The sequence below is a fragment of the Macrobrachium rosenbergii genome, chromosome 1, assembly GCF_040412425.1.
Source record: "Macrobrachium rosenbergii isolate ZJJX-2024 chromosome 1, ASM4041242v1, whole genome shotgun sequence".
Lineage (NCBI taxonomy): Eukaryota > Metazoa > Arthropoda > Malacostraca > Decapoda > Palaemonidae > Macrobrachium > Macrobrachium rosenbergii.
The window spans coordinates 21420563-21440597 of NC_089741.1; the positions used below are offsets into that span (position 1 = coordinate 21420563).

The 20035-nt window shown below is 38.9% G+C and overlaps 1 pseudogene; it reads left to right on the forward strand.

Moving 5' to 3' along the window:
• LOC136839697 (uncharacterized) overlaps window positions 1-19671 on the forward strand; it is a 33873-nt pseudogene extending 14202 nt beyond the window's left edge.
• The last annotated feature ends 364 nt before the right edge of the window (window positions 19672-20035 follow it).

Genomic DNA, 20035 nt, shown 5'->3' on the forward strand with positions numbered 1-20035 from the left:
TGACAACCGGAGTGGAAATATAGATTTTTGTATCCTGCGCGAGATGTGACGCAAGAGGTTTCGTCACATGAATTTGCTATGGAAGCAGATGGCAGATATGGTGTTGGCGATGGACAATGTTCGCCTTGATATGTTGCTGATGACACTTCTATTTCCTTTGCTGTTTTCCTCTGGCCTCGGGCTTTATTTGCGCATGCATGCGTGAAAGTTTAAGTGTGTGCGTCGTGTGTGTATGCACACACACACACACATATATATATATATATATATATATATATATATATATATATATATATATATATATATATATATATATATATATATATATAATATATATATATATACAGTATATGTGTGTGTACGCATTTTTCACCTATACATATATTTCATATCTTGCGCTATAAACGAATCTAGTTTACAGCCTCCGTTAGCTTACTTTTTAGCATCAGTGTGTCTTTATCTTTTTTTTTATTTTCCCCCTTTTTTTGTCTACTTCCTTTAATGCGGAGTTCCGGTTCATCTCCTCTCCTCCGTCGTTTTGACGGAATATCTCGACGGAAGAAAGGTTACAATTATTAGCTTATTGTTCCGTCATTAACAAACGTAGAGCGTAAAGTGTAAATAATTATCATTCCTTCCACTTTCACGCGGACAGGGATGGGATTCGCACCCTTAGGTACGCCGTCCGTAGGGTTCATAATACTTCCCGGCCCCTGTCATTAGCCAGCGTCTTCCCAGCCTGTGCTGCGTTGTCACACGACTCTCGCCCGTCGGTCCGGCGCGCGTAAGGTCGACGGTGGCCTTTGGAAAAAGAAAGTGAGCGTCTCCGTAATATAATCAGAGTTTTTAATGCCGACTCTGTCAAAAATGGAAGGGTAGTTATTCAACACTTTCTTCAACCCCCTCCTACCTCCTCACCCACCCACCCACCCACCCCCAAACCTCCCAGTAGCCTTTTCCATCAATTTCGTTATACAAATTCCTTCGACATTAGCCCGCCAGGTGACTATATAACTTCCTGTTAGAAAAGAGAAGATTTCGAATGTACTGTTTTGTATGGAACCCACTGCCTCTTGACGTTTCGATTCCGTGATATTCTTGGACACGGTTTCCGCTGAAAACCTTGCATTCGATTTCAAGAATAAAGTGAAGAAACTCTTCCTCCAGGCCAGGGCCTTATATACGCATTCAGAAATTTATGTGTGCGTATATATATAAATAAATATATATATATATATATATATATATATATATATATATATATATATATATATATATATATATATATATATATATATGTATAAATATATACATATACATATATATATATATATATATATATATATATATATATATATATATATATATATATATGTATAAATATATACATATACATATATATATATATATATATATATATATATATATATATATATGAATACACACACATTTATATATATATATATATATATATATATATATATATATATATATATATATATATATATATATATATATATATATGTATGTATGTATATATTCAGTTAAGGCAGTAAATGCTTATAAATGACAGAAATGATTGAAGTAAGTTTGATTTATTCAAAACGACTTTGACCGTAAAAACCGCTAATTAGGTTATCAATATAGATTACCATAATTCATCAAAAAACATTTCTGGAGAGTTTAATTGTGCTAAATAGACCTTGGTGTCCGTCAGTGGTCTCTTTATTTAGTTTATTGCACTGCAGATTATTATTTAAGTGGCCAATCAACTTGGAATTTTAGCGAGACGCTCTGCCTGTCTGTCTGTCAAAGTGTCGGCAGCTGTTCCAGATGTTGAAAAAAAAAACCTAACATTCAAATACTTGAGGTTCAGTCTCATCTTCGAAAGCTTTCAAAATATAAAACGTCTAAATCCCCAGATGTTCGCATACAGGAAATCTAAGCGCATTTTCGACAGAGTTCTTCGTGCGAAAATCCACAGATTTCCTGAATGCATCCTCGCTTTCGAAAGAGTTCAAAATGTTCAATAAAACAGTTCAGCTATTGAGATGCTCAAGCATTTAAATGTTTGGTTGACTTCTCTTCGGCATCTTTCTAGTGTCCTCATTCAATCAGCATTTTATATTTGTTCTTTTAACGTCTTTAGAGTTGTTTTGCATATCATTGCTGATCTGATTTACCTTGTTTCACTCCCAACTATTATGCCCATACCATCAAAACTGACGGCGGTGTATAGAGGACCAAGACAGCAGGTCCCGAATCTTGGACCAAGGTGCCTTCACTCTGCATACTCATATTTGGGCCACTGGTAGAGACTAGCCCAGGGCTGGACAACGGCAAGTCCAATCGGAGTTTATTACCAGTAGACCATATATGCCACAAATAAGTATACGGATGCGAATTACGTTTTGTTGCTGGGTTTTCTTGGATGCTTTGCCCATAAAACCAGTCTAGCGAAAAGTTTTATCCGCCGCAAGAAAGCTACTGAAATCTATAGAACGCCTTCATCAGATGCGCTGAAATACAGCAGTCACGATCTCCTGTTGCTCTTTTGGTTACAGTCCCCACTGAAGCCTTTTGGGAATTGAAAAAGGAATGAGAAATTAGGATTTTCATTACATTTCATCTCGCGTGTCTGAATCTCTTTCTCCCCGGCATCTCGGCAGTCCCTTATTCCCATACCCTAAAAGTCCTACAGTATTCTTAAGCTACCTATTTTCTTCTTTAATTACGAGCCTGAAGCTCAACAGCGTGCCATTTATAATTCTCTCTCTCTCTCTCTCTCTCTCTCTCTCTCTCTCTCTCTCTCTCTCTCTCTCTCTCTCTCTCTCTCTCTCTGAGAGGAGAAAGTCCAAGGTATGCGGACCTCTCTCTCTCTCTCTCTCTCTCTCTCTCTCTCTCTCTCTCTCTCTCTCTCTCTCTACCTCCTCCGTTCCCCTCCTCCTCTGACCCTTTCCTCAGGTCCATCGCCTTCTACGGGAGGTAGAAGATTATTGGGTATCCGAGACGAGGGAGGGTGAATGAGTACCTTTTAAGTTTGCCTCGTTTACTTCCTTGCTAACGGCACTTAATGGGGTGCTCTCTCTCTCTCTCTCTCTCTCTCTCTCTCTCTCTCTCTCTCTCTCTCTCTATATATATATATATATATATATATATATATATATATATATATATATATATATATATATATATATATATATATATATATATATATATATATATATATATATATATATATATATATATATATATATATATATATATATATATATATATATATATATATATATATATACATATAAACATATATATATATATATATATATATATATATATATATATATATATAATACTCGAAAAAGGAGTCGGATTAATAACCTAATGTTAATATGCAAGTACAACCGCAGCATAACGGTCAGAGAAACTGAGTGGTTAGGGGGGCTACTGAAACATACGTAGGAACAATATGAAATATATTAAGAAATCAGTATGTAGACACAAAATACAGGATGAGTAGTTACGTATGGATGATCTGTGGATGCACAAATTTTATCACTCTCTTCTCTATCTCCATCACTATCTCTGTCCGTTTAAATGTGCCAAAACCCTGTTACAGTAAAAAAAAAAAACATTTTTAACCCAAACAATTTTTTTTTTAATGAGCTCAGATCGTGACCAATTGGTTGCTTTTCTCTGAGCTGCCATATGTCGCAATTTCTTTGCCTAGAAATCTACGCGGGAACTTCATCTCTGGCATTAGATATGCATGCTTGCCTTGAAGCCTTCTTAAAGCAGTTCTCCATGCAATAATCCCTCGACATCTTCCCAAATCTCCTTTTCACAAAGTTGTCAACAATCTACAGAACCTTCAACAAGGCGGACGAAGATCCACGTTTCTTTTTCTCGTCAGGTTTTTTTTTTTTTAAACATTTGTAGCTCATTGCCCTAATTAGACCCATACTCCCTCCCCCACCCCACCCAAAAGCCCCTAGCCCTCAACCCACCGGCGCTAACGTTTCCAAAAAACCAAACCGGAACTGGTGTCTTCCGGTAAAACGAATGGCTGACCACCTCTCCTGATGCTGGAGGCGACGTGAGTGAGAGAGATTGGACGACTCGCTCTGCTTGCATGGAAGACAGACAAGTCTCTGTCTTCAGGCTATAGAATATATTAAATATACTATTATGGAATAATAATAATAATAATAATAATAATAATAATAATAATAATAATAATAATAATAATAATAATGACTGCAAACATCAGTTGAAAAAATCAGGAATATATATACATATATATATATGTGTGTGTGTGTGTGCGTGTGTGTATACTCATGGTAACATGAGTCTTGGAATGGAGAAACAAATCCAGTTATGTATGGGTTCAAATGTATTAAAAATAAATCTGTACAGAGAGTTTCGGGAATTTGTTCGAAAAAGGGAATCGAACAGATTCCCGAAAGCTTTGCATATACTTAGTTTTAATATATACATAATTGTGGATTTGTTTATATATACATACATATATATATATATATATATATATATATATATATATATATATATATATATATATATATATATATATATATATATATATATATATATATATATATATATAGAAAAATAATATGAATGTCCAGCGAGGTTAGCTAATCTCTTTACTATCAATTTCCTTTTCGTTAGAGCTCGGAAAATAAAACTCAAGTTGAACTACTTTTGGGTAAAAAATGTCAAAGAGAACGAAAGTGGCTCTTCTTACTGGTTTTAGTTATAAATGTAAAGACTTTTCTCACTTTTTTTTTATTTTTTTTTCAGGTGGGGTGAATTGTAGCATTGACTAAAAGGAAAAGCAATAATTTTTCCTATCTATTTTTTTATATTATGCGGGTATGTAGTATAATATCACACGAGAGAGAGAGAGAGAGAGAGAGAGAGAGAGAGAGAGAGAGAGAGAGAGAGAGAGAGAAATTCTTGCAGCAAGGTCAAGTCCGAATCCGGTTTCCCATTAGATATCGAAGACGCTTGCTCCAGCTAACTTTTTCCTTCGCTCTCTCTCTCTCTCTCTCTCTCTCTCTCTCTCTCTCTCTCTCTCTCTCTCTTGTAGCCTCACTCCGCGAGTGACTGCTTTTTGCTGCCTTCTGCTCATCTCCTAGACAACTTATTTCTTGCGCGTATCGTTACGTTGGCAAAAGATGTATTGCTGCTTTTTTTACTGGCCGTCTACGCCTTCGACAATACACTTAAGGTTGTCTTCATTCAATTGCCCGTCTGAACGGGTTTCGTAAAAAAAAAGAAAAAAAAAAGGGGGGGGGCAAGAAATGGAACCTTTTTTTTTTTTTTTTGCATGACAAGCACTTTTTTTCCTGCCTTGTAAAATGTATGAAATTCCTTCGAAGTAAAAAAAAAAAAAAAACTACGCTCACGGTCCAACTATGTCTTGGGGCATGCGCGGTTTGGGTTTCTGTCGTGTATTTTTTTCTTTTCTATAACGCAAATAATTATGCCTTGTCTTATATCGTACTTTTTCCAGCGTTATTTGTTCTATAATAATAATAATAATAATAATAATAATAATAATAATAATAATAATAATAATAATTCTATCGTCTACTTTTTGTCTATAACGCTAATAGTTATGCTTTGTCTTACATCGTACTTTTTCCAGCGTTATTTGTTCCATAATAATAATAATAAATTTTGTGTATTAACATAAATAATTTAAATCCTACACATGAAGGAATTTTTGCCTCCAGCATTTGTCAGAACACGATTGTTCTTTGTATAATATAATAATAATAATAATAATAATAATAATAATAATAATAATAATAATAATAATAATAATAAAAAGTGTTCGTAAGAGTATCCTGACTGGATGCAGTTTGTAAACGTTTCCAAACCTGATTGACGACTTCAACAAGCGGTACAAGTTCACTCACCCTGCGAGTGAAAGCGAATCAGGTGTCTTTATGTAAGCCTAATTCTCTTCCGCGTCTTACTTCGATCTTTTACAAGGGATCGAACAGAGATTTATTTAAAAAATCTACCAAAAGGACCAACGAACGGAATATATCTCTGAGAAACGAACTAGGTGCAGATAATATGAAGAAAGTACCGTCGTATCTGATGGTACTTGTGTGTTGTTGATCAGTCCTATAATGGTAGTGCGGCCTGAGTCTCGATCGGTGCGATTCTCGAGCCAAGGCTAGGACCGACCGCGGTCTAAGATAGTCTTTCTAGACCGTGGGATCGACGGGACAGCCGAGAGACGATCGGATCGCCAATAATTGAGAGGATGGCTGACACGCATCCGATTTCTTCCTTCATTTCGCCCTGCGGTTTCTCGATCCGAATTCATACGCTCGTTTTATCGCGCGAAGTAATTCGACGGGAGAAAGCGCTGACATTCAATACCCTTTTGAGAACTGAGCGCAGTTCTTGTGCACAAAACACACACACACACACACACGTACAAACATACATACACACACACACCAGGTGGCCCCGTTTTGTCCTGTTCCCATTTCTCTCTCTCTCTCTCTCTCTCTCTCTCTCTCTCTCTCTCTCTCTCTCTCTCCGCAACGGGATTTCATATTTTATCCCTGACACTGTAGTTTCAGAATGAGTGGAGCAGTTCTTTACGGCTAGCCTTTATCAGGAGTAACTCTCTCTCTCTCTCTCTCTCTCTCTCTCTCTCTCTCTCTCTCTCTCTATATATATATATATATATATATATATATATATATATATATATATATATATATATATATATATATATATATGTATATATATATATATATATATATATATATATATATATATATATATATATATATATATATATATATATATATATATATATATATATATATATATATATATATATGTATGTATATATAAATATATATATGTAATGCGTGAGAGAGAGAGAGAGTGTGAGAGAGAGAGAGAGCGTATAAGTACGCGTTTACGCAATGGTTTCGAGCGCAATAACTTCACCGAATGAAAACGACAGATCGAAAAAAAAAAAAAAAACTTTGAACATAATATACGGTTAGAAGCAATTTGGGAGCCGCTGCAACTGAAAACGAAAATAAAGGGAAAGCCGCCTCTCTCTCTCTCTCTCTCTCTCTCTCTCTCTCTCTCTCTCTCTCTCTCTCTCTCTCTCTCTCTCAGCGGAGAGGGAAATGCTTTTGGTGCTTTTTAATGACGGTGGTCTCAATGCACAAACGCTCTGTGGCCGACGGCCGCCCACCTGTCATTTGGAAGAACAGGTGGAGTAAGAAAGGGAGGTAGGTGGCCGATCTTCCTGAAGCCTTCTCCCGCCATTATTTATGCATTTTTTTTTTTATTGTATATTCACTTTTATATATGTAGATGTTATGTATTGGTCTGTTTAGCTACGTATTTCACTCGCTTTGTGTGTTTCGTTACGTATTTTGCCGATCTTTCTGTAGCCTTCTCCTGCCATCATTTATGTATTATGTATACGTTACGTATATATTTATTTATTTACGTATTTCACTCCCGCTGTATATTTCGTTACGTATTTCACATATATCCGGTTCATGAGGAAGGTGGATTCTCTCTCTCTCTCTCTCTCTCTCTCTCTCTCTCTCTCTCTCTCTCTCTCTCTCTCTCTCTCTCTCTCTCAGCCAAATAGTTACCGCAGTGATAAGAATAAACTAATTCATTATTATTATTATTATTATTATTATTATTATTATTATTATTATTATTATTATATCAACAACAAATAAACAGAGATCATTCAACAACCACTGAATGATTACACACATAAACAGCGATACATTTTTAGTAAACAGTTATCATTATTAATAATAGAAATAACATAAACAACAAACAAATAAAGAGATAGCCCAACAAACCAATAAATGATTTCACACACAAACAGCAATCCACATAAAAAACGACCTGTCTCTGATTACCCTGGAGTGAAACTTCTCCAGATATAGCTACAACAACAACAATGGCGACGCGGGAAAACAACAATTCTTCCTACCTCCTTTATATCCGGCAATGTCAATAAAAGACAAACACCCATATCCCCCCCTTCCATTCCTTTCCCCTCCCCCCACGCTTCCTTCAGCAGCCCTTCAGCCCCCCTCTCTCTCTCCCTCTCCCCTCTGGCGTTCCCCTTACCCAGGTCAAACTTTCACGCAATTTAGCCAATATTTTTACGCATTCAATCGATCCCTTCTTTCCGATGCGCGCATGCGCGAAAAGCGGTGCCTTTTTTTTTTATCAGAATGTAAACTTGACAGCCAGCATTTCGATGGTCCGTAATTTCGTAGAGTTAATTAACTTTTAACTCTAAAAACAGAAAAATTGTATTGTTTTATCAAATAACTGTTTTATTCTGGAGACTGAAAGAGTTCACCCATGAAATCATTATCTTTTTCCATTCTAAACTTCAGGCCAGGGGAGCGATAAGATTCTCGAATATAACAGTTTTATTCTGTAAACCGCAGCGGTTTACATTCTCATTTCACTGGAATTTTCCAGTTTTCTATTACACTGTTCTGCATTTCCATTTAAATTAGTGTTATACTTTTTACCAGTTTTACAGGCGACGTTAGGGCTAATTAGTAGTGTACTATCAGCTCTTTTCTCGCAGAGGTTGACATTTTTGCTGCTATACGATAAAAAGCAATTATACTCACACATGGAGTTCCATTTCTCGTTGGTCGAAGGCAGTTGCAAAGCCCTTTTTGGCCGTAATGGCTCTTTCCGTTTGTCAACTTTCACAGCGCCACGCCCTTATGGCAGGAGTTATTACCAAGTGTGTTCTCAAATCCGCATACTTGTTAATCGCTCATTTCGAACGATCTTAAAGAATCGTTTGTATTTTCCATTGTCCTGGATCAAACCACACCAGCTTTTCTTCTGCCCTGTGATGGACGAATTCAATTTTTCCCTTCAGAAGTCTCTAGTAGAATCCAGCACCCTTCCCATCTCCCAGTATGTCTACCAGAATTATCCTTTCCAGAAAACTAGCAACCTCTCTTGAACTGATAAAAATCCTAACCTTTCCTCCTGGAATTTTTACTGGGATCCAGAAACCTTCCTGGACTATGGCGAATCCAGCCAAGCAAGGCTGCCACAATTTGCTCTTGATGTAATCTCCAGCAACTTAGCCTATGACGAATTCAGTCCAGTACAGTCTAATAACTTCAAAACATTTTAGGCTTCACAAACCAATCACGAGGCGCCCCAGCTCACCGAATCCCCTGCATCATAACCCGAGCTTACTTCCCACAAGACATCCCCAGCCATTTTTCCACGACCCCTCTGACCCCAGCCAACCTCACTCTTAGAGATGATTTAGAAGCGTTTTCGGGTAATGACGAGGCGCCGCTCTTTCTCCCCCAGAACAGAATTCGTCCCCGACCACTAAATGACTCCTTCCTATGGTTCCAACATGGACAGCTATCGGTGGGAGGGATGAGAGGGGTGAAAATGTCAACACTCTCTCTCTCTCTCTCTCTCTCTGTCTTTTTCCTCTTTCTTAATACACGCACACATACACACACATACACACACACACACACACACACACACACACACACATATATATATATATATATATATATATATATATATATATATATATATATATATGTATGTATGTATGTATGTATGTATGTAAGTGCGTATGTGTATGAATGCACTTAGCGAGTACAAGTTGACCTGAAGTGAACTAAAGTATCGCGGATCGATAAATACAGAGAGAGAGAGAGAGAGAGAGAGAGAGATTCACAGCTAATCTTACATTCAAAAACATAAATTAACCAAACAGGAAACGATTAAAGAAACAAATAAGCAAGGAACAGAACGAAATAAGCATGCATCAAAAAGAAAGCACGACACCAACTCGAGAGATTACTGCGTGTTGCTTGTCACCGGTGCCAGCAGTCGCCCTGCTAATGATTAGTTCCTTTGGACGAGAGGCGTGTGGGGTCAGAGAAACGATACTGACGATTAGAGGGCAGGTGAAGTCTGCGTTTATCTATTTATTTATTTATCTTTTTATTTATTTTAGATGTTGCAACTGGTGTCCGGGAGATCACATGCCTACAGTCGGCCACGTTCTTGCCGGTGTTCATAAAAGCACAGTTTTATTTATTTATTTATTTTTTATATATATTTTTATTTATTTCCCACAATTTGTGAGGGCCGCACGCCATGTTCTCACTGCATTTGTTTACAAACACACAAAATTTCATGTGCAAAAATTCTTGTCACAGGTAGAATGATTTCCGTGCCATGCTTGTTTACAAAAACACTGAGCCTTTCCCATGAAATGTAATGGCGCCGTCGTATGTGTGCGTGTATGTTTGTGTGTGTGTGTGTATGCGTGCGTGTGCGTGCATGTGTGTGTCTGAACGCGCCTGTATGCGTAACCAAGTGCGCGTTCGCTACATTTGCGGCGGTTAAAGGCTCTGCACACAAGTTGACTTGTCTTTGTTCTGAAACCAACGCTACAGAGATAATCACAGAAATTAATTGTGACAATCGAGTGCAACAAAAGGAGCAACAGAGCCTGAAATAAGGTTGTTGCAATTGCCTTTTCCTGCTGCACGACGGTGCGAGAGAAGCTTTCCCTCCCACGAACATATTCCAGTTCCCGTCCAGAAGCAGAGTTTTTCCTTCAGATGATTTTGCGGGAACTGTTCGAACTCACCGATGACTCGGAGACTTTCAGACAATTTAGACTTGAGATCGATTTGTCAGAACTGAACAGCAGCAACTTCGACCTAGAAATGATTTAGGTCGAATAAGGTTAGGCAGTTCAGATTATATTCGAAATCACAGGTCTTTTAGAATGAATGAATACAATGAATTACATGATAAAAGCAGCCTGGAATAGTTTTACTTGAACCATTGCCTTCAGTAGAGGTAGGTGATGAAATATCCACATGAATAATGAATAATAATGACGCAAATCTTTTTATAAGTTGCCTAATTTACTTGCGCAATTTGGCGTCGCAACAACTGCGGTCATCGACTCCGATTTTCTTAGTGGATTAAAAAGGAAACGCTTCCTGAACGCTGATGCGCATTGCCAGAGTAGTGAGACTCCAGCTAATCTGGAAAAGTTAAGAAAGGAAACATTTACAATCCGGCATCCTGTGGAAGCTAAACCGTATTCAGTTATTATTATTAGTATATATATATATATCAAATACCTCTGTAATCAATTACGGTTGCCGTGTCAGAACAACGCACATACACACACACACACAGGCTCACGCCTAGATCTAACTTCAAGGTTTACGTAGCCGAGGCGTACGCCCGAAACTTTCTAGCGGTTTCCGTGTTGGGTCAGCGAAAATGGTTTACAGGGCGCTGTATAACCATCTTACGTGCGTATGGCAGGTTTGGGGAGGGGCAGAGGGCCTCTTGGATTATAGTAGTTTCTTGTGACGACACAACGCCTTCTCTTGATTATTTTATGACGAAGAAGAATGTGCGCATTGTGCCACCTGTGAAAGTTCACGAAACTTTTTGGTTTCTCTTGTCAAGTGAAGTAACATTGGCTTATCGCCATTATTTGAAGGACTCAACCCTGATTTAGTGTATATTTTAGTCAACGTGTAGTCTGTCATCTTTCGATTTATCATTCTATTTTTTTTTTTCGAATATGAATTATGATCAGGAGAAATCATTGTAGCTGGAATCCCAACCGAAGGCGTTAATCACAAGGCAAAAAAAAAAAAAGTTAATTAAGGGCCAGGTAGGAGACAATGCTATCGGGCGCAGAGACCCTAAACTGGACAATGAAGATTTGATCATTAACCGCAGAGATTAGATCTCGGTTCTTGGCGGCATCACTTTTTCTCCATTATCATTATGCTGAATCTCCTTTGGCTTCTTTTTTAATTGACATTCCTTTCTCTCTCTCTCTCTCTCTCTCTCTCTCTCTCTCTCTCAGTTTTCTGATGTATAAGGAAACAGAAATATACAAAAGCTCTCTTTTAAGTAATGTATCCTTATCACTTGTTGGAATCCGGGTGTCGCACCTACATAATTAGATCTGTATTTTAAAAAGGCGTATATATATTTCTCATATACATCTGGAACTGAATAGGTAATTATTCCCTTGAAGCTTTTTATTCGCTCTTCGTGTTAAACAGCAGTAGCTGACTTTCTCAACGCAGTCAAGACGATGCCGGTCAATGTTTACTGGCTGCTCCAGAATCAAGAGCCAGTGCTAGCATAAGAACAGCTTAATCTGCAAATCAAAAAAGAGAAGAAGAAGAAGATCGCGCAATCATGAGTCACCGCTGAGGCTCTTCCCAATTAATCGACTTTTAGAGTTAGAGGAACGTGTTACTTAGCTCTCTACCACTCCCCCCTACCCCAAACTCCCCCCCTTCTATCACAACCCTATATAAGTCGAGAGTTCGTCCGTCCCTTTGCATATGTTTAAGGCAGAGAAAGTGACTAAGTGCTCGACGAGAGAGAGAGAGAGAGAGAGAGAGAGAGAGAGAGAGAGAGAGAGAGAGAAAGCAACAAGCTTTCTTTCTTCTTCGAGTGGCCCCGGGGCACCATGTGCCACTGCCTCACTTCGAGGTTCATCTGGCTTGCCCTCCTCTTCCCTCTCGTATGGTTTTTTTCTCTTTTTCAGCTTTTCCTCTTCCCCCGGTCTTCCTTTCCGATCTTCCTCGCACTCGCGTTTTTCTCCTCTTCGTTTGCGTTCAGTGTTTTTCTCTCCCTTCTTCTTTATCTGCGACTAGTTATTCCTGTCATTCGCGCTCCCCGTAATTTGCTTATTATTCCTCCGGACTTCGTGTTTATATTTGGCTTTAGTTTTACCTCTTGTCTTCATTATTTTGTTACTACTACTTCTAATACTGTTCTCCCTCTCTCTCTCTCTCTCTCTCTCTCTCTCTCTCTCTCTCTCTCTCTCTCTCTCTCAGTTACCGTAAGGAACTTCTCTCGCCTTTACCAGTGAGTCCTGCCGGTACAAGACCGAATCCTTTTAATTCCTTCAAAATGGTAAATTTATTCCTAGGTCGTTACTCAATTCCCTCCGGAGAAATCCACTAATAATACAAGAAGAAGACGTAAATAGGGGCCTGTTAAAGCTCCCTAAACGACTGAAATATTGCAGGGAACTTAGAGTAAAAATACCGGTGACTTGAAATTCCATTCAGAATGAAGAGAAGAGGGCGAAGAAACAGGAATAAGATGCGGAAAAGAGGAATATAGCATGGAGGTCACATTCCACCCTGAGTAGAAAGTGGCTGGGCGATCTAACCTGCATACGGTATGAGGATACACTTAGAGGGTCAACTGGCAAGGGAGTTGGAGCCGTTTCATAGGCAAATCCCCCACTACTACTACTACTACTACTGGGCCGGGTTGGGTTAAGGAGAGATGGGGTGATCTTTCCCGGGCACCATACCCAATCCTATCCCGTCCCCTTTACTTATTTTATTTATTTTTCCTTCATTGTCGTCCTAGCACCCTCATTTACTCAGTCATTTCCTTATATAGCTGAATCTTCCGTTCAGCAGCACAATTATATGATCGCTTGGTTGGAACCTCACATCATCGTATATTTTTATCATCGTCCTAATATTCACATCACAGTATATTTTTATCACCGTCCTAATATTCACATCAACGTATACTTTTATCATCGTCCTAATATTCACATCATAGTATATTTTTATCATCGTCCTAATATTCACATCAACGTATACTTTTATCATCATCCTAATATTCACATCATCGTAATTTTTATCATCGTCCTAATATTCACATCATATTATATTTTTATCATCGTCCTAATATTCACATCATCGTATATTTTTATCATCGTCCTTATAAAACCAGTTACTATAATTTTTTTACCAAATATTAAAATTTTTAAAATTACCCACAACCAATTATCAATATCTTAAATATATGCTACTGTGCTCTGCAATAATTGTCATTTACATTATTGTTGTTTATGTTATAATACAGCTTTTATAACATCCATCGTCAATCTTTTGTAAGTGCGAATAATTTCGATTGAGTATTATTATTATTATTATTATTATTATTATTATTATTATTATTATTATTATTATTATTATTATTATAACAAATTCTCGTAGAATGCCGCTTCGTGGAAAAAGAGGTGAAGAAAAGATGATAACGGATGAATAACAACAGATAACCAGACTTATGAATTTACGGTATTTTCAATACAGGTCAGAAAGATGAGCCACAAAATGTAAGGACTGTGACAAGCGACGTTTCATGAGACTGAAATCCGTTTTTCTTCTTCTTTCAGACTTCACTCGTTCTATTTGCGCTCCTGGGCGTCGCGATAGCAGACAAAGGCCACGGCGGCGGAGTACCTGCAACAGGCTATGGACCCCCACCGGCTGCAAGTTATGGCCCACCACCGGCTCCAAGTTATGGACCACCACCAGCTCCTAGTTATGGCCCACCACCAGCTCCTAGCTATGGCCCACCACCGGCACCAGCTCCAAGCTATGGCCCACCACCTGCTAGCTACGGTCCTCCACCCGTCCATTATGGTCCTCCACCCGTTCATTATGGCCCACCACCCTCGAAAGGCAAAGGAGGAGGAAAGGTATGTCAGGGTTTTTCTTTCATCTACCAACTGCATCATTGCAAATGTTGATACATGTTCCTAGTTAAAGAATATAGCTTTGGTATGCTTGCCCTGCAGTAGGGCTCTAAGCCATTAAAAAGTAAAATTTCAGTCACTTCTCACTTAGGAGAGTTAAGCAGTTTGGTTCAGAAGCACCAGAATGAGTCTCAAACTCCTTTTATAATTAGTTTCAGGGATAACTACAAATCATAAGTGAAGCTGGAGTGTTTTTGTTTTTATTCCACAGGGAAAAGGCGGCCTTGATCTGGGCATTGCCAAGGGCTTCAATGATTTCATGAAGGCTAAAGATAGTGCCATGAAAGGGGCAGTGAAGGGTATGTCAGACATGTTCAGCAAGGGAAAAGATGCCCTGTCAAAGGGAATGGACTACATGTCAGGAGGGCTCAAAAAGGGAATGGACTACATGTCAGGAGGATTCAAATCCCTGTTCAAGAGTATGCAGGACACCTTCAGCAAGGGCAAAGGTGGAGGCGGTAAAGGAAAGGGAGGTGGATACCCCGGTATGTCTGATGTCTCACTGGTCTTGTAAAAATAGGTGTGAATAAAGGCAAAGATTTGTTTTGAAGATTTTTACTGCTCAGTGGTATTGTTACTAATATATCTTATTTCTTTTCAGCACCTGTCTATGGCCCACCCCCAGCTATGGCCCACCCCCAGCCAGTTATGGTCCTCCCCTGCCAGCTATGGTCCACCCCCAGCCAGCTACGGTCCACCCCCAGCCAGCTATGGTCCACCTCCTGTTCCTGTTCCTGTTCCAGCCCCCACCTATGGTGCCCCCGCTGTTAGTGATTCTTATGGTGCTCCAAAACCAGAGGACATCGTACTCCTCCCTGATACTGGATATGGAGCACCCTCAGTTCATGCTCACTCTGCTGGAGTGTCTGTAGGACATGGTCATGGAGGAGTAGGAGATGTTCACGCTCATGCTCTTTCTAATGACATATCCAAGGGTCACGCTCATGCAGGAGGAGCAGCTAAGGGTCATGCTCTTCCAGTTGTTCCCCTCCCAATAGAAGCTCCCACATCTAGTTATGGTGTTCCAATCGAGTCCCATCATGTAGATCTCCCCTCATCAAGTTATGGAGCCCCCATTCCCCTCCCAGTTCCCCAAGTCCCAGTTCCAGTTCCCCAAGTCCCAGTTCCAGCTTCGAGTTACGGTACCCCTGACCACGGTCACGCAGTCCCTGTGCCAGCACCATCTTCAAGTTATGGTGCCCCTCATGCAAAAGGTGTGCACATTCAACCTGCTAGCATTGGCAATCCCAAGCCTCAACTCCAAAATGAGAGGCCGCGTCCTATCCCAGTCCCTGTGTTGGTGCCTGTGGCACCCATGAGCCTCATATTCCCTCGACCCCCCTCCAACGTCTACAGAGCCCCCAGGCCACAAAAAGGCTACGGCCGGCCAGGGGGCAGTGGTGCGTATGTCTCATCCTCATCATTTACTGGTTGGCTCTCTTCTGACTCTCTACATGCAAGCGACTCTACTACCGTTCAACCTCTTGGACATTCTCATGACTATTTACCCCAACCTCAGGAGGAGGAGACTCTATCTGTGGCTCATCATGGGGGATCTGGATTAAATCCCCCCTCATATAGTTCTTCATCCACTAGCATTCAAAATCCCTCAGGATTTTATTTTACAACAGTTATTAATCCCCCAGAAGCCATTCCCCCTTTAGCAACAACAGTTTCACCTGCAAAGCATGTTCCATGTATTCTTCCATCTGATATAAGAATCACCAGTGGATCATCTGTGATATGTGATCCTCCAACCCCAAACCCAAACAATTACTATCCAGTTTTGCCAAATGCCAATGATGAGTCTGCTCCTGCTGATATTTCAGTCTTAGAATTCATAACTGGTGAAGGTGACAATGTTGGTGGTGATGGGCTCCTCTATTCTGACAATAGTGACAGTGTTGAAATTAGTGAAGAAATTAGAGATCCTAGAACATATACTTCTTTTGTAGTAGCTAACTATGATTCAGATATTTTGCCTGTACAGAATATACAAAATTCTTTAAGTAGCTATTCAGAACCTTTAGACCTAACATTTATTGACCAAGATGATACACATGAAAATTTTTTAGGTGAGAGTGACTGGAGAGTAAGTGATTTCAAATTTAGTGACTTTGAACCTGTAAGACCACATAGTATCTTAACAGCTGAATTACCAGTGACACACTTTGATCCCACACAAAACTCTCCTAACAAAAAAGCTGGGGTTTTAACTAAACCGACAGAATCTGACTTGTTTCAATCTGTTGTTCTTGACACAGACTCACAGGACCACCTTGGACCTCCCTTGTTTCGACAAACCCTGAGTGTGAAACGTCATACTCCACGTGGACTAAAATCATTAGCACTTACTCACAATAACACACCACTTTCTGAAAGTGCCCAGACTTTACTGAACGCTGATGATATTAACAGACTTAATAACAAGACTAATTTTTCAGCTTTCTTGGTACCAAGCACTGAAAACCACGAGCAGCTTCTGACAGGAGCAACAGCTTTAACACTGACGAAACAAAAGCCTGATGAAGAGATCCAACCTGAGGAGACAACAGCCACAGATTCTGTGGAGAAGCCAAATTCCTCTACTAAATTCTCACCAAAACTTGAATCCTTCCCAAATCCGAACAGTCCTAGTGAACCCGTTCCGAATGTTCCCTCGTCCAGTTTCATATCTGGTTCCTTTGCTAACACCATATCTAGTCCCCTAGTCAACACTAAATCCAGTTCCTCTAGTCAGTCCTTTCCCCTGTCCCATCCCTTAGAAGGTCCTCTAGTATCCTCTGCCTCTTTAAGAAATAGTTCCTATGCATTTATTTAGAAACTAAGGTCCTATCGCTCACTCAGATTTAGTCTTGTTTTAGCTTTTCTCTTTGTTAATGCAAATTCACTTCATAATAGTTAGTATATTCCAGTTTTGACTTAAGAATCCCTTTCAAACAAATCAAAGTTTTCTGAATGGAATAAGCATGAAAAAGGTGAACAGTGTTCTTATATCTCATTACCATCGGTGGAAAACAAGATTGAATATTCAGAGGTATGATGTATTCTGATGCAGACAACAAGGCACAAAGAACACACGTAGTTGTCATCTAAAACTACACCTGCACCTTGCAATTTGATAACATTCACATTTTGATTCTTAATTTTTTGTATTTATTTTAGTTTCAGTTGCTAGAATTATCTTTGCATATTATTAGTCTTTTATCCTTAGCTTAAAAATAGTGCATACTCATGATGTTTTACTAATCCATTTCTTTTTTTCAGGTATTGGGCGCTAAGGGTCATTAGAGTGGATTAGGATCAGCTAACCAATCATTCCTAAGCCAGAGTGGTGCTCACAAGTTGTTCACCTGAATTATAGACAATAGATTCTCGTGGTGTGTGTTAGAGGGTCCTGCAAAGACTTAAGATAAAAATGTTGACATTCCGGTCCACCCACCGCAATGTCAGCTGCGTTTTATTGCAGCGTTGTAGGAAGAGAACCCATTAGACTTACAGGAACCCCTGAGAGTGCAATAGGTACAGACTCCTTGAGAAATCCGTCCAAGGTTTGGTTTTGACTCTGCCATTTCCAGCGTTTGAAACGATCGCTCTGGAAAGAGACTGGGCAGGAGTAGTGAAGGAGAAAACAGGACGGTCTAGTGCAGCTTTGTAAATAAGTTCCCCCCGCCTCTGGACAAGTCAAGTCACACCCACTGCGAAGGCGCCCCAGCCCCAGCGTGAATCGACACGCCACGTCTTCCGGAGAGGAGGAAGGTGGAGAGAGATCCACCAGCTGTAATGAAAATAGACGTTTCCATTGTTAGAATGACACAGAAACATATTCTTTCCATACTTGTTTAAAAAAAAAAAAAACACTGTTTTTCGGTTACACAAAGTTTCTCTCTGTCAGTTTGTGTTAACGTGTTGAAACCTTGTTTACGGTTAAGTTTTTCAGGCGAGACATATATTTTCAGCAGATCCTCTCATACGCCACGATAAGTGTATATATGCTATATTTGTTGAATTTAACTAATGCTTCAATTCACCTTTTTATGAAATATCATTATATAACTATATCAGGGATAGAGCGAAGATAACTCAGATGACATATTAGTAATTATATTCACACACACTTACTACTTCAGATGATCACAGAAGCAAACACTATTATTATTATCATTATTATTATTATTATCATTATTATTATTATTATTTATAGCTCTATTCACTTGGCATTGTCGTAGAAATAGTCAAGTCCAGTATTACCCTGTAAGATGTCCCACGGTTCTTCTTACCTTTCCTCACAGCCACATCGACAGAATGTTTCAAACCAGGACGAGAGAATTTCCAGTAGATGAACAATGTTTCACCTGTCCCTTTTAGTCCAGGTCCTTTCCAGTAGAGGATTACAACATACTTCAGCAGATATGCCCTAATATTCACCCTGGATGATGATAAAACACACATTTCGATGACGGCAGACAAAAAAAATAATAATAATGAAAAACAAAGTATTCCGGTTGGAATTCCTAATTTTGTCGTAAAGCTCGAAAGATTCATTGTGTTATGAGTAGCTCACGTAGCCATGTAAGGAGTCGATCAGACTGACAAATTCCTGTCTTGTTTGCCAGAGCCAGAACATTGGAAAATCCAGTTGAGTTAGAGACTGTTTCATTGATTGGTTGCTTTTGTACGTCCATCTGGCGTCGTAACTGTCAATTAGGGTCATCGGAGCCGAGTAAGCAAATGGAGTTAGAGAAAGGGGAAAATGAAGCTGAATGCATGAAAAGGCCGGGCATTGGAAGCAGGTATAAAAACTAAAAATAGGAAATCGCAGTAATCCGAGAAAATCTGGCTTGGGTTCGGGACAAACATAAACTTTCGAATTTTGTCCCCGAAAAATCCGCGTCCACGATAGTCGAATGAACTACTCACTACATCCTTTCTATTTGGAAAGATCCTCCTGGTGCAATCATAGCAGCCCTCCTCACCTTTTTTATATATATCCAATGCCAAAGAAAAATTATAGTTTTGAATGAAAAAAAAACATTAGCTCAAAACAAGTGATCATTAAATTCACTGGACAGTCATGATAAATATATATATATATATATATATATATATATATATATATATATATATATATATATATATATATATATATATATATATATATATATATATATATATATATATATATATATATATATATATATATATATAGAATCGTGGTAGATTTATGTTGCCAATTTAGCTTTTCTTTTCTTTTTATCACGCAACGGTAACTGTTAGTTTACATGGGATAGGAAGAGTGACAAATTATCATTTTTATAAAGGTCATAGTTGGCTTTCTCAGACTGCCCGGAAAAT